The sequence below is a fragment of the Amaranthus tricolor genome, chromosome 12, assembly GCF_026212465.1.
Source record: "Amaranthus tricolor cultivar Red isolate AtriRed21 chromosome 12, ASM2621246v1, whole genome shotgun sequence".
Lineage (NCBI taxonomy): Eukaryota > Viridiplantae > Streptophyta > Magnoliopsida > Caryophyllales > Amaranthaceae > Amaranthus > Amaranthus tricolor.
Genome location: NC_080058.1, coordinates 11235810 through 11245746, shown reverse-complemented (window position 1 = coordinate 11245746; position 9937 = coordinate 11235810). Strand labels below are relative to the sequence as shown.

Below are 9937 nucleotides of genomic sequence, written 5' to 3'. Positions count from 1 at the left end.
ATATAAATGGGTCAATAGACCCTTAACCTGAACCTAACCTGTTTAATTAAATGGGTCAAAAATTGAAACCCCGACCTGATCTGTAGCAAGTCGGGTCAACCTGCTAATGACCCATTTAACCTGCTTTTTTTTTCAGGTAATTGAACCCATATATTTCAGGTCATTTGACCCATATAATATATTCACATTTCATAGTAAACATGCTTCAAACAAAATCATTGTGAAAAATATCCATTACCTAAAAATATCAGATTTCGACATTATTTTTACTCAAATCAGACTCATTGTGCAATGATACCTTTATGGGATCATCACTTAACCCAATTTCAGATTCATCATCAATTGATTTAACAACATCTTTGGAGATAGGTATAGAATTAAAAGTCTCAATTCTAATGGGATTTGATTCTAAAGCAGTAGAATCATTGACATGATTACTCCCAAGAACAACCAAATGAAAATACAAAAGCAAACGCCAAAGGAAAATACACAAAGAACTCAATATACATAATCTACTTGTATATTATTATGAAGAATTGAACACAAACAAAATCGAAAAAATCGAGCATTAAGAACAATGAAAATAACAGTAACAGCAATGAACATTAAAATCTAAACCCAAAGAGAGAAGAAGATGGTAGTGAGAAGAGAGAAGAAGGCAAAGAGATTAGAGAACAGAGAAATATCAGATAATATGGGTCGACCTGACCTGACTGACACATTTAATCAATGGGTTAAACAGGTTTTTTTCGGGTTTAAATATTCAACCTGAACCTAACCCATTTAATAAACAGACCAGGTCGGGTTAACCCATTTAATTAATTGGGTCAAAAATCTAAACCCAAACCCGCTAATTTCGAGTCGGTTTCAGATCAGTTTAGCAGGTTGGGTTAGCTTTTGCCAGCCCTACTATTGGCTCGCGTTGTTCTGGGCATCTCTAGTTTTTACCATTATGAGGAGGAGAATCAGAAAAAACAGGGGAAAACAGATAAGGGTAAAGAGAAAAGAGCAACAATATAGCACAAAATTGCTTCATTTTATGTGGGTAAAGTTTCATCAAGCTAAATTTACAGTTTTACAAGAGGGTTTCAGTGGGTTAGGGTTTTATAGTCAGCCATTAATGAGAAAGCTCAAAGCTTGATTAATGAAGGAAAAAACAGAGGAAGATAGAGAAAGAAGAAAGTGGTAAAAGATTGGAGTAAGGAAGAAGAGAAGAGTATATATTAAGAGGGGGAATTAAGAAGGAAGACTTAGGGAGGAGTGGAGGAAACAGCTGGTACTTTCTGCATATTCGGGTTTGATCATTGTCGGGCTTGAGATGAAGCAGCCATGGAAGGAGAGCAGGAAGAGGAAAGGGAAAAGGGAAGAAGAAGAAATTAACCATGGTTAGGTCAAATTTGAGATTTAACGTGCATTTAATGGAAAAAAGTACAATAGTGTCACGGTTGTAAATAACATATAGTTGGGGGGTACCATTGAAATTAACATGGGTACCATTGATAAATTGCTATAATACAGGGGTACCGTTGATAATATCCCTAAATTTTAAAATAAAAACTAAGAGGAGGGGTAGAGTAAAAAAAGTAGAAGGGAGAAAGTAGACAAGCAATGAGGAAATTGTTTTGTTTTCTCATTAATAAGATAAATTAAATTAGTAAATATATTTAACACAAAATTTAATATGGTGAAAAGGAAAAGTGTAGAGAAAAATTGGTGAGAAAATGTTTTTTTACTCACCATTGATAGTGCTCTCACAATAACCTAAACCTGTTGCGAACTCTCCTGAACACTTGCATATAATTGGCCATGTCGAACCACAACCTGAAGCTCGATATGGCCAATCTGGAACTTGCTAAGCAGTACTTAGTCTCAGCTTTTCTCTCTTTGGAACCTTTAGATTGTTTAAATTCCTTTGCAAGGTAAAAACGTAGAAATATAATTACCATTTTTACCATATTTCTCAAATATGCTGCATCAAATATATCTCCTTCTTGTTTCTTAGTTCTAGATTAAACAACCCCTCGCATTTTGTGCAAAAAGTGTTGGTGTGGCTTTATTTCGGAGGATGTGCAAGAATTTATTTGGACATATTTCATTAATAACAGTGTAAGCTATCATTCAATTTGATATATGTTTTTTCGGGCAAAGGGTAGGTTGAGTGGAGGGGAGGGGTACGGAGAATCGAACCCAGATGAGAAGACATGATCTCCCCTTTGATAGTGATTTGATTAGATTTTGATTGGTTGACATTATTGTATTTTGTAAATGACCCAAGTTACAATTTCCTTACTGTGATTGAGATAGTTTTGAATCAATAGTTGTTTTTGGAACATATGTGAAATGCTAATTCTGTCTGCGTTTTTTTGGGTTCTTTGCTGAGATGATAGTTAATTTGTTTTGCTAGTATTATACTTTATGATTTATTTCAGTAGACGGAACATTGTAGAGTAATGGGTTAATGGGTTTTGTTTAATTTTGTTATTATTATAAAAGGTTCACAATTAGTTCTATTCTACATATTCTAGTGAATATGCTCTCTAATTTGCCATTTTATTGAAAAAGGTGAAGATCTTTTGTTGATATGCATTTGTTCAGTTAGAAATGCTCTATATCATGCACTATCTTTGGCCCAGAAAGAAAGGAATAAAAACCAGTGATTTGTATCTAAAATGTTTGCATGAGGTGATGAGGGTAATAAAGGAAGTGGCAAAAGCAAAACTTGGTTCAAAAGGTTAGGGGGGCAAAGGTTTGAAATTTGGACTTTCAAAATTGTGTTAAAAAAAAGAGGGGGCAAAGGTTTGAAAACTTGATCTCTTAGCTATTAAAATATTAGTGTGACCACTTATGCAACCATTATTATATTTTTTGAAGTTGTCATTATATATGTTATATAAGGGGAAAAAGTTCATGGCGCCATGGCGACAAAACCCCCTCTCGCCCCTTAAAATTTTCGACAATGGGCCTTCTTTTCTTCCCTTAACAATTGTGGATGATTTGACTAGTAGACTAGGCGGAACATCTGTCCACAATATGTGGAGGGTTTCCCTTGGAGGATATTTTGATGTACCCGCAGTACGCTGGCTTCCGACTGCCTTCTGCAGGACTTTTTTTCCTTTACCACCAAGTTTATCCCTGCAACAATGGAGGTAGCTCGTACACTAAGTCACTACTACACTCAAAGAAGGAAGAGAAATTGTGTAGTAACAAGAAATAAATGTAGTAATTGACAAGAGAGAGAAATAATGCGTTGAGGGTATACTCCTTGGGCGTGGCCTCAAATGAATATTTTTCTCAGCGTACCTTGTAAGGTCCCGATTTTTTTCCTCTGTATGCTAAATTGGATGGACAAATGTCTATTTTTCCCTTCTTTTACTTCTGAATTCATCTTGTGATTGTGGGCCTTTCCTCCTCTTGGAGCTCTAATTGAGCTCAGGTCGTTCTAGCTATAAGAGTTTGTTGCTAAATCAGAATCCATGACTGCTTGCGCTTATTGCAGGATTATAACTATTATGCACCTTACTTAAAAAATTTGCTGAAGAAGCTCATTAAAGAAGTGGAATCTTCTGGTGGAAATGTCTTGGATGAATTTTATGAGCGATATGCTGACTAAATGGCTTCTCTAACAGTCAGTTCTGGTTAGGGGTCATTACTTCTGTGTGGTTTTGAAAATTTTATATTCTTATTTACCATGTGCACTGTGTTGTTGTGTATGAATTTCGGAATTCAGGAAGATGCACCAGCTAATGAAAGCTCATGGATTGTGAAACGCGTATCGTTTCTTTTTAACGATGGTAAGAACTATTGACTATTAATTGATTTGAATTGATAGGCATTTAGCAAGGAGGTTTTTTGTGGATTCTAAGTTTTTCTAAGATTTTTTTCCTTTGGTAATTTGTTGTCAAGTGCCTAGTCATTGGGGTCAAATGCAGATGGTTGTACCATTGCAATATTCTCTCCATAAGCTTCAAGGGGACACTGGGTAAGTTTTTCAGTTCTTTTGGAGTTTTCCCACTATTATGTTTGTCAATATTAAATATGAGCAAATTGGTAACCCTTTGAGAGGTGTTGTAATGATGATTCTTCTTAATCTCACAACTATATGTGTACCATGGTTAGATCAAGCATTTCTTGTAAAGACATTTATGTCGAACTAAATATTAAATGATCCTCTTTGGTTGTAATGGTAGTAATGGTATGATTCTATTAGCCATGTTTTATCATGAATTGCAAAATATACATGATATAGCTGCAAAATATTACAGCTATATCATGTATATAGCTTGTGGTGTTTCATGTTTGTTCTTGTTGGTGGATTTGATCTAGTTGGTCCCACACAGAAAATTTCTGGTTTCTGTTGGTGTTGTAATTTACTTAATTCATTTGTCATGTCCAGTTAAGCTAATTGTGTTATGTTATGTGTAGGTGTGCTCTTTGGCCTTCTAGTCTTTTTTCTGTCGGAGTTTATTCTTTCATACCCTGAAGTTTTTACGAAGAAGTCATGTTTTGAGGTGAAGTATTAGCCATGAAATTTCTTTGGATAGATTCATATGTTGAACAATATAAGAAATTCTGTTGGGTCTAGTGAAAGAACTTTGTGATTTTAGTTAGGAAATCAAGTTGCAATTAGTAGCACACTAGTCGCTTAATTTTTTCCATATGCCTTTTCCATTATCTATCTTCTATACTTGACCCATTGAAACTGTTGTCAATCAAGTAAATAAAATTGACTTGTTCTGTGTAGTAATTTGTTAATTCTGTTATTCTAGTACTTTATGTGCTAATATGGACTGTTTGACACTGTTGGTTATAATGATTCTACTCTTTCATGTGCTGAATTTAAACAGGTTGGCTCTGGTGTAGGTCTGTTTGGCGTTTGCCTTAATCATGTCAAAGCTTCTCAGGTTTGTTTTACTATACATTCCTTCATAATATCACAACGTATTCATATGACTCTTTACTCATTAGTGATTTATGTTTGTCTTATATTTGACATTGTACAAGGTACACTCATTATTTCAACCCCTATTCTTCTCTGACAAAAAGTGGCTAATTATTTTCCTGGATTTAATGTTTTTCAACACTTTTTATTTCTTAGGGCTAGAATAGAGTTGCCATTCAATGTTCATTGTTGTGTTAAGAATGAATTCCTCAATTTTCAATTATGGAGCTCTATTTTCTTGCCCAAATTGAGTGATGTTGAATGTTATTATTTGTTTTGTGTAAAGAGATGTAACTTGTAAGAGAATGTGAAGATAGAGAGTACCAGAGAAAGGAATTGATTTCTATGAGAAATGAGCGGTAGCAATTTGGAGGTATCTATTACCCTTATGAAAGGGATTGGGTTAAGCCAATCGCATAGCATACACTAGATAATGGAATGAGTTATGTGAATCCTTTATCCTTTATTTAAAACTAAAAAGCTCATACCAAATAGGCACATACCCCCTTAGAGTCTTGTCAATATGTTAGTGCTACAACCTCTTCTTCATGTTCATTTTTGAAGGATAGCTTGTTGGTAATGTGGACCTTCTTTTTCCTTGGATGTTGATCCTTTCTAGATGTGCTAATTCTTATCTCAAAGATTTTTTCAAAAGAGAACTGCACTTTGATTTACTTCTTGAGTCTCGACTTTGTATTTTGATGCAGGTCGTTTTGACTGATGGTGATGCATCGAGTTTAGAAAACTTAAAGCTTAATTTGAAGATGAATAGGATTGAAAATTTAGATGTGTCTTTAGACAAAAGTGACAGTAGCTTATGTGCGGTAAGTTTTGACTTATGAGGAACTTTATGAAACTCTTATGTGAATGCATATTCGTAATGCCTTATGTTGAATGGTTCATTTGATGAAGGTACAATGCATTCCTCTGTCATGGGAATCTGCAGAAGAGAGTGAGCTTTGGCGATTCCAGCCTGATATTGTGTAAGAAAAATTTTCATTAGTTTTCCATTATTCTATTGGTATATTCTTCTATATAATATTGGTTCTTCAATCTAGTGTCTTCTATGTTTTTTTATGTTGTCTTTCTTGTGACTTTTCTAGTCAATGCCACTTCAAAAAGTTTTAGTGTTACTCTCACTACTCAATTACTAGTTTTTTTTTGTCGATATTGTGATTTGCTTTCAAAATCAAATTCGTTTAATTGAGTGACCTTTTTGGATAGTTTTGCTGCTGTGTGTAAGTAGTTTTCAAACGTTATGCTTGCATTGTTTTATACTCCAACATTTGAGTATCATTTGCATTTTGTTCGGCTACACTTGATGGATTTTCCTCATATTTGTGGACTTAGCTATAAAAAGCGCGAGGGACACTAAACTGCATGGGGCTATGCTAGTCTAGGTGCGGGTGTGTTGGGAAAAACGTGCACGCCAAGAGATGTAAATTTTTTGGATTTTTGTATTCTGCGCCTCTGCCTAGGCCCACTTCACGCACCTTCCCGTCTTTCTTTGCATCTTGTGCACTTCTTGTGCACCCAGCCTAGACGTGATTGTTGTGTTCTTTCAGGAGTTATAACTCCTTGGTGTTTGTTTTCCGTCTGGTATCACTGATTAGTGAGTAAAAAACCTAGTAGTGAATGCTGTGTTTTTCAGGCGTTATCATTCCTTGGCTTTTATTTATTTATTTATTTATTTTTTGGTTGTTTCTGGGGGTTTGTAATAGTGGGAGGAAACTAATACTTGATTTAAGATCCTCAGAGTTAGCATATAATACGCCTTTTAAGGCTTGGAAATTTATATCCTTCTGCATGTTATTTGAAAGCTAAAACAACTTTATAAGGTAAAGGAGTTCACCAATTCTCCGCCTTAACATAATTAAGCAAGCAACAAAATTCTTATAAGAGTATGAACTAAGGATAATTATGAGAACATAGAATACATCAACTAATGGAATTCATAACCTACATTTATGTTTTCCTGTGGACGAATCTATGCTTACTCTGTATAATGGTAAAAATTTTAATGTGATATGTGTGGCTCATAATCTCGATTTTAGCTTGATGGTGTGGTCTATTTGTGCTTGGAATAAATGGGCTTATGAAGGATCTTTTAAAGCTCAAGATCAAAATGTTACGGTACCCTCATTCGACCTCTCGAGCACATTGGCTGGACCTGCTGAAGGTAGCTCGACCAGTTGAGCAGTTTCGCTCGACCTAAGCTTCCAGTCGAACAGACTACAGGGCTTCGAGTGCAGCTTCTATTTTTTGGCTTCTGTTTGCACGTGTTTTTCCTTTCTGTTCTTTCACACTTATGAACCTTATAAATACACATTGTAAACATCTTTTGTTGTGGTATCAAGTGAGAGAAACACATTGTAATCCTCTTGTAAGTGAGAGTGATCTAGTTAGAGAGAGAGCCATAAATTAGGGTTCTTGAGTGAAATTGGGGGTTTTCAATTTACTCTTGTAATCTCTATAGTTTTTCATTCTCCATTGTTAGAATTGATTAGTGTGTGTAATCAAGAACTCTAATCAATACAATTATCTTCATTCGTTGGGTGGGTTTTATAGTCTTATATCAATTTGATATTAGGATTTTACCACCTTCCAATCTTGATGTGTTTGATTGTTTTCTTTTAAATTTTGCAATCTTTATCATTCATTGTAGTTAGAATCTTCATTGGAAGAGCATTTGCTCTAACATAAGGGGTCAGAGATAAATGCAGGCAGCCAGTTACATCTTCTTTTGGTTAGCTATTTAACAGTCTCGGGTCTCATTGGAGGCAAACGTCTGTAATCATTATTGAGTGCAGGCATAAGTGGTGCTAGTGCCAAGTTAGAGTAACTGGATGATTAGGCTTTAGTAGTATGGGGCTGGTGCCGAGTTTGAGTAACTGGATGATTAGGCTTTAGTAGTATGGGAAATGGATGCATCCAACCATGGACTAGACTGGATGGGCAGTTCGACGCTCGAGCATGGACCTTTTTGAATATTAAAGAATGGTTATTGCTTGTAGAATGGTCATTTACTAATTTATTATCTCTTATAAGTTGTTTCCCAAAGGTTTAGTTTTCCTAGCTTTTCTATGAAGGATCTTCTTGCTCTTTGCTTCTACTTATTTCTCCTAGAAGTTGCTTAAGCGAGGTTAGAACAAATTTTAAAGAACGAGTATTTTACTCGAAAGTATGACCTTTTCTTAGGAATAACTCTCTAATAGAAAGAACATTATTTTCTTTTTTGGATAACTTCTCTGTTATACAAATGTTAGGTTGTGTACGTCTGACTTAATGACATCGGCATAATAAAATGATGAGTGCTTGATGTTACTAGAATCTGTGATCTAATTTTTGTTGTTTACTTGCCTTTGCAGTTTGGGTGCTGATGTAATTTACGACCCCTCGTGCCTGCCTCGTCTTGTTAAAGTTCTTTCGATTCTTCTTACTTGAAGAAAACCCATCAGCAGCAAACTGAACAGCAATAGAGATACTGATAGAAAAGAAGATTGCTTCGATGTTGATTCTACAGAGTCCAGTAAAGCGAAACTAGAGTCTTCGAATTTGAAATCCTTGCTTGAACAAATGGCGACGGGTCCTGTCGCACTTATCGCCTCAGTGATAAGAAACATTGATACTTTCAACTGCTTTCGAAAGTTATGTTCTGAAAATTATCTCGATATCAGAGATATTACTGGATTGATTTGGCCTTTTAACTTACTACCTTACATGGATTCATATAGAAGATCAGATGTGCACTTGTTCTGCTGTCTTATAGCAAGTGAACTAGTGAAAGTTTTTTCTTTAATGAATTATCATATTGTTAAACAAGTGTTCTGGATGATCTTTAATCCAGACTTGGCTCAACACTTGAAATTTGTTTGTCTATCTGATGTATCGTTATTGTTTAGGATCACTTATTCAGAAAATATTGTTGCCCAAATGTTGATCAATTTTTGCAGGTTGATTGCTAAGAAAAGAAAAAAGTTAAATAAAAATTAAAAAACCTAAAAATTAAAAGGTTAAATCGAAAACTAAATTCTCATCTACAATATAATTGGCAACATATTCACTACGAAATTCCAATCAGATATTATTCAAAAAAAAAAAATTCCAATTAGATAGTATAGATCCATAGGAATTTCTATGTATTACATTTAAGTCCGTCTCATAATAATTGTCAAATTTCTTTTCTGGTAATAATTTTCATTTTTTAAATTCTCATTTACATATATAATTAAGTTTTTTTATCTTATTAGTAAATTTTTATTCCATTCTGAAAAAACATATTCATGTTAGATTTTGATAGATTCGTCTCAATATATATTTTTCAAATATAATTTTTTAAATTTTCAAAAACTCAAAACTGAAATTATTTAAATTTTAAGTTTGCATTGAAATGTACATAAAAAGTAAACGGAGAGAACAACTATTGGGTACTTCGAGTATAGCAAATTTGGAATTACGAAAATTTGAAAAAATAAGACGATTGAATAACTTTTTTCCCAAAATAAGCTCCATGAAAACTTATTTCCCAAAATAAGCGTCCGTACATCCAAACCTAGGTTTGGGAAGAGTCGCTGTTAGTAACAGCGAAAGAGCAAAAAAAAAAAAAAATTAAAAGCCCAAAGTCGCTGTTACTAACAGCGACTTAGGTCCTTTTATTTTTCCAGTTTCTTCTTCTTCCTCATTTCAGTTCGCGTTTTTTTTTCCTTCGACATCTCTCTCGTTTATCCTCCATTATCAATCACCTCCCCTACCCGAGCGTCATGCGACGGCCTCTTACTATCGTAGGAGGCGTCGTAAACCGTCACAGTTAGACAGGGTACAGGAGAAGGATTAACATTTGAATACTGTTTGTAATTATTGAACATTTGTACATACTCAATATTTGTAACAGTTGGTCTTTTGAGTGTAAATTGTAACATATATGTAGATGTATATATTTTAAAAGTAGTATCACACGTTTATTATGAATGAATTGATGTTAAGTACTCAGACTTTTCG

At 34.5% G+C, this 9937-nt stretch overlaps 1 pseudogene; it reads left to right on the top strand.

Moving 5' to 3' along the window:
* Window positions 1-1806: 1806 nt before the first annotated feature.
* On the top strand, window positions 1807-8932 carry LOC130828565 (uncharacterized; annotated as a pseudogene).
* Window positions 8933-9937: the final 1005 nt, after the last annotated feature.